Below are 5871 nucleotides of genomic sequence, written 5' to 3'. Positions count from 1 at the left end.
CCACTTACATCCCTGGCCAAATCCCCGAGTGGATCGCCGGAGTCTACCAGACAAACCAAAAGGATATATATACATCATTTCGACGAATTAAAAAAAAGTACATCATTTTGACAGCCTCTCAGAAATCTGTTACGGTGATGGACGGACTAGCTAGTGCGAGCAGTAGACGGGCGGCAACGTGGAACAACAAAAAGTGTACCTCATGCATGGAGACATGGACCTTGCCGTGCATGACCGTGATACCTATAAAAGCACTTAAAAGTTCGAACCCTACAGAGTCGAATGATGCAGCCGTCAGCCATGATGCCATAGCGTGGAGCTGGATCGCCTATAAATCTCAGTTTCGTCCTGCCTTCACGCAAAAAGTTCCACCCAAGCTTCTTCTACTTCCAACCTGATCCAGACACCCGAAGAAAGCCATGGACGCCGCCAGCGAGAGCGCCGTGACGTGCGTCGACTTCTGGGCCAACGGGTTCGGCATGCGGGCGCGGATCGCGCTGCGCGAGCTAGGCGCGGCGTTCGAGTACGTCGAGGAGGACCTGGTGCGGCGCATGAACCCCATCCACCGCTCGGTGCCCATCCTCATCCACCGCGGCCGTCCGGTCTGCGGCTCCCCTCAACATCCTTGAGTACATCCAGTCGCAAAAAAAAAAAAACATCCTTGAGTACATCGACGAGGTTTTGGGCCGACTTCGTTGACCACAAGGTAGTAGGCAGTCGGTATACTTTCCTTTATCGTTGCAACTTTCTGAGTCAATAAATCATACCAAATTTGTGGGAAGATAATTTACGTGGATGACTTGGGAATTAGGTGTTCCCTACTCAAACAAGGTTCCTGAAGAGCAAGGAGAAAGACGCGGCCAAGGAAGAGCTGGTTGAGCAACTCAAACGCCTAGAGGAGGTGCTCAGCGACAAGGGATATTTTTCTGGTGACGAATTCGGGTTCTTGGACATCGTCCTCATCCCATTTTCAAGCATGTTTCGTGGGTACGAGCAGCATGGAGGGTTTGACCTCGAGGTTGAGTGCCCCAACCTCATGCGATGGGTGAAGAGGTGCAAGGAGAGGGAGAGTGTAAGAGAGGTTCTTCCGGATGAGGCAAAGATGTACGATTTACACAAGGAGTGGTACGGCATTGAGTAAAGAAGCCAGCTTCAGTAGCTGCGGCTGAATTAATCTAGTCCTCTATGTATGAGCAGTTAAAATTTGCCTCCCAAATAAATATTGTCGTTAGATACATGGTGAATTTTGTATTGTGTATTTGTTAGGCATAGTATGTCGATGTTTTTCCCTTTAAACTAGGTCAATTTTTCTTTTGTGATGGTAATAGGGTGTTTTATTTCAAACTCACAGAATTACAATCCTTAGCAACAAGTTCAGAAATAAAAGGAGGGGATTGGTTAAGCCAGCACGCAGTGCTATCCTCAGACCTACCATAATTTGCTAAGCAATGTGCAACTTTATTTTGATCACGAGAAACTTTAACACAAACAAACACCCTATTCTCATGTAAACCTTTGATTTCTGCCAAGAAATGACCATATGCTGATCTATCCAGTGAATCATTAGACAGTGCTAACAAAGCTACCGAACAATCATATTGTAGCTGAACTGGTCGATTGGACCGCTGAATCGCGAGACTTACTCCTTCCATAATCGCATGTAACTTTGCTTCCAGCGCCTCATTACAATGATAAATGCGTCGGTAAGCCGCAAAAATAACACCACCTTTATCATCACGTAAAACCATACCCGATCATGCAGCTCCGTCTTCCGCACAATAAGAACCATCAACAAGAGAGAGCTACCCACCCCGGCGGAGGAGCCGGCCAAGGAAGGCATGGCGATGACGACCGAATTTTCTCAATCACCGGTTCCATCAACATTGGAGCCTTACCTTTGATCACCTCTTCCACACCCATGCAGCCTAATTGTAGCAAAGAGTTAAAATAGCTGCATAGATAATCACACGACACCTCCGTAGGTGGAATAGATTTCACATGCATGACTTCATTACGTAGATGCCAAACCCTCAAGAGCACCATAATGATCATGTCCCGGACATTGCTCTGCTGACCAGCAAGCAAGTGAAGAAACCATTCATCACCCGTACATCAATATCATACCTGTTCGGCAATGGCCAACAGTCCTTCATCGCGTCCCATAAGCTTGCCGCATTGGGACAGACTAGTAAAGCATGAAATGATGATTCATCTTCTCGCCCACACATTCCACAGGTTGCCCTTGTACTAATATGACGTCGATTCCTTTCTAAGTTAGTTGCTAGTGTACCAGTACTTACCTTCCATGCAAAACTTTCATCTTAGGAGGAACCAAGGCACGCCATACAATATTCCACATACCACGTTCACCACCAGGACATGTGCTGGTTGCTCCTTGTGATAAACGGTCCACGTGCTCACCCATAGCTAAATGATAAGCGCTCCTAACAGTGAAAGAGCCCGACTTCTCAAAAGGCCAAGCAATAAAATATTCCCGCTGTCTTGGCGATGTACGAATTTTCAAAATAGCTTCAACGTCAACGTCAACATGGCAGAATTTTTTCCCCAATAAATTTACCTTCGATGCATCATTGGCATCCAGAAAATCAGCAACTTTGTTTAGACAACAATTTCTTTTAGGGGAAATAGGCGTAAAAGGACACTCGTAGGAATCCATGGATCTCGCCAAGTTCGAATAAGTTTACCATTGCCGACTCGCCAGATCATACCTTTTTTCACCAAGTTCAATCCATGTCCGATACCCTTCCAAACCGCTGACGAGTTACTCGGAAAAACTGTATCCAATAGATTCCCATTTGGATAATATTTAGCCCGTAGCAGTCTTGCACAAAGCGATTCAGGTGCAACAAGGAGTCGCCAGACTTGTTTAGCAAGCAAAGCTTGATTAAACGCCCTCATATCCCTGCATCCCATCCCTCCTTTGGGTTAAGGTAGAACCAATTTATCCCATGCCATCCAAGCCATCTTTTTCTTACCATTTTGCACGCCCCACCAGTACTGTCTCATCAACTTTGACAAATCATTACATACCGAGAAAGGAAGTTTGAAAACACTCATTACATAGGTAGGGATGGCCTGGGCTACAGATTTGATCAAAACTTCTTTACTCGCCGAAGATGAGTATCTTTCACTCCAATCCACAAGTCTCTTACTCATACATGATTGTAAAAATTCGAACCTCCCTTTATGCATTCCCCGTCTGGTATAGGGAGACCCAAATATTTTGCATTAAAAACTTACTGAGTCACACCAAGAATCCTTTTGACCTCCACAGAATCCGTATCAGGACAATCATCAGTAAATAAGATGGAACACTGGGATGGGTTAATAAGTTGACCCGTAGCTATAGCATAAGTGCTCAAAACATCTTTGACAATCGCCGCTTGATCCAGCTCCGCACGAAAAAATAATAGTGAATCATCCGCAAATAAAAGATGAGAAATAGGAGGAGCTCTTCGACAAATCTTTATAGCTTGTAAACCCTTCTCTTGTACAGCATCATGTAATAAAGCAGACAGAGCGTCAACAACAAAGACAAATAAGAACGGTGATAAAGGATCACCTTGACGGAGACCCTGGGTAGGAGAAAACTGTTGAAGTAATCTTCCATTAAACTTTACTGAATACTTGACAGAGCGAACACACTCCATTACCCGCGAGATCCAGAGATTAGAGAAACCCCACTTAATAAGAGCTCCCTCCAAGAAATCCCAGTCAACACAGTCATAAGCTTTAGATAAATCCAACTTATATGCACAAAAGGAATTACCTCCACTATTCCCTTACTGGATATGATGAATACATTCAACGGCAATGATAGAATTATCAGAAATAAGCCGTCCGGGAAGCGGCCGCAAACGATTCATCATACACTTCAAGACTATTTTATAAATCACATTACACAAAGATATAGGCCTGAAATCCTTCAAAGATATCGGATGAGCTATTTTTGGGATCAAAACAATAGCTGTATCATTCACCCACTTGGCATAAATCCTGTCCCAAAAAATAACTTGACAACATCAATAATCTCCACTTTCAAACAGGACCAATTCCTCTGATAAAATCTCGATGGAAAACCATCCGGGCCTGGAGCTTTTAGAGGTCCTATTTGAAGCAATGCATGAAATTTCCTCCTCGGAGAAGGGTGCATTCAGACTTTCAATCATAGCATCTGAAACCTTCGGAACAATTAGTTCCAGCACATCATTAGTTAACAAGGTTGGGTCTTTAGTATACACTTCCTGGAAATAAGACTGTGTCATCCTCTTCATCTCAGACGGAACATTGCACCAAGACCCATCAACCTTTAGCAACCTTCTTATTTCTACGGGCGCGCCATACAACCTGCTTATGGAAATATTGTGTGTTGCGGTCCCCCTCTTTCAACCACATAATTCTACTCCGCTGCAACCACATCATCTCTTCCATATACAAAGCTCATCAAGTCTCTCCATCTTCCGGCGAATAAGAAGTCGATCATTATTACTTTGATGAAGGTCCTCAAGCTCTTGCCGAAGGGGAAAAAATCTCGCGTTCAACATGAACAAAATGTGTTGGAATATTGTTGTATTGAGACAGGACTAGTGCTTAACTTGTAATCCTCTCCTATCTCTACTTCTGCTTATCTCCTCCTGTATCGACCTTCTCTTGTAACTTCATAATCAATCTCTCGATCGTCAGACTTGTAAGCCACAACATCCCTAATATAAATACAATCGCGGCCCGAGAAAAGGGTTCAACGCTTCCCACAATATTTACATGGTAATCAGAGCATCTTCTTCCTAGATCGAGAAGAGATCGCATCTAGCCTTCCCCAAAACCTAGCCATGACTTCGGCCTCCACCCAACCCAGCACCATGAGTGCGCTCACCACCTCCCTCGCCTCCACATCCACCTTCGCCCTTTCATCCAGTAGTTCTCAAGCCATGTCCCTCGGATCACCACCACAGGAGAAGCTCACAAGGAACAATTCGTCCTCATGTGGAAAACCATCGTGCTGCTACAAATCGAGGGCGCCCAGATGGCGCACCACCTCCATCCGACGAGCCAGGCGCCGCCGGAAACTCTCACCATCACTAAGGATGGGAAGGACTAATAGAGTGCAAACTTCTCAAGGTATCTCTGGTACGCTCAACATTAGCAGGTTCAAGGTTTCTTGACAGGCTCCCTGTCTCGCGAGATTCTTGCACAATTCGTCACTTTGGAGACTCGGGCGGAGGTGTGGGCAGCGATCCATGCCACGTTTGCTGCCCAAAACCAAGCCCAAGCCATCAACACTCGAATAGAGCTCACAAATCTAAAAAAGGTAAACTAACCATGACTGAGTACCTTGCCAAGATTAAGATGTTGTCCGATGAGATTGCATGCACGGGAGCGGCACGAGGCAGTGCTGAGATCATCTCCCATGTCTTGGCCGGCCTCGACCTCGACTACAACCCGGTTGTGCCGGCTATTGCAGCGCGGGTCGAGCCCGTGACTTTACATGAACTCTTCACCCAGCTGCTGAGCTTAGATGCCCGCCTCAATCTTCTTCATGGGACGAACATCCGCCAATCCTCTGCCAACGCCCCTTCACGTGGTCGTGGAGCAGGCCGTGGGCGCAACCAGCAAGGGCGGGGCCGCAGCAGCGGTGGCGGCGGACGCGGGTGTCAGTGTCAAAACCGGCGGATCTCGGGTAGGGGGTCCCGAACTGTGCGTCTAGGATCGATGGTAACAGGAGACGGGGGACACGATGTTTACCCAGGTTCGGGCCCTCTCTATGGAGGTAATACCCTACTTCCTGCTTGATTGATCTTGATGAATATGAGTGTGTTGGAAATATGCCCTAGAGGCAATAATAAAATGGTT

The 5871-nt window shown here is 46.1% G+C and overlaps 2 pseudogenes; both read left to right on the top strand.

Moving 5' to 3' along the window:
• The first annotated feature begins 385 nt into the window (after nt 1-385).
• Nucleotides 386-1141, top strand: LOC123050747 (glutathione S-transferase U20-like; annotated as a pseudogene).
• A 4259-nt stretch (nt 1142-5400) lies between these two features.
• Nucleotides 5401-5537, top strand: LOC123056325 (uncharacterized; annotated as a pseudogene).
• The last annotated feature ends 334 nt before the right edge of the window (nt 5538-5871 follow it).

The sequence above is a fragment of the Triticum aestivum genome, chromosome 2D (genome assembly GCF_018294505.1).
Source record: "Triticum aestivum cultivar Chinese Spring chromosome 2D, IWGSC CS RefSeq v2.1, whole genome shotgun sequence".
Lineage (NCBI taxonomy): Eukaryota > Viridiplantae > Streptophyta > Magnoliopsida > Poales > Poaceae > Triticum > Triticum aestivum.
Note: the sequence above shows the minus strand (reverse complement) of the source record. Positions and strands in the feature narration are given on the sequence as shown.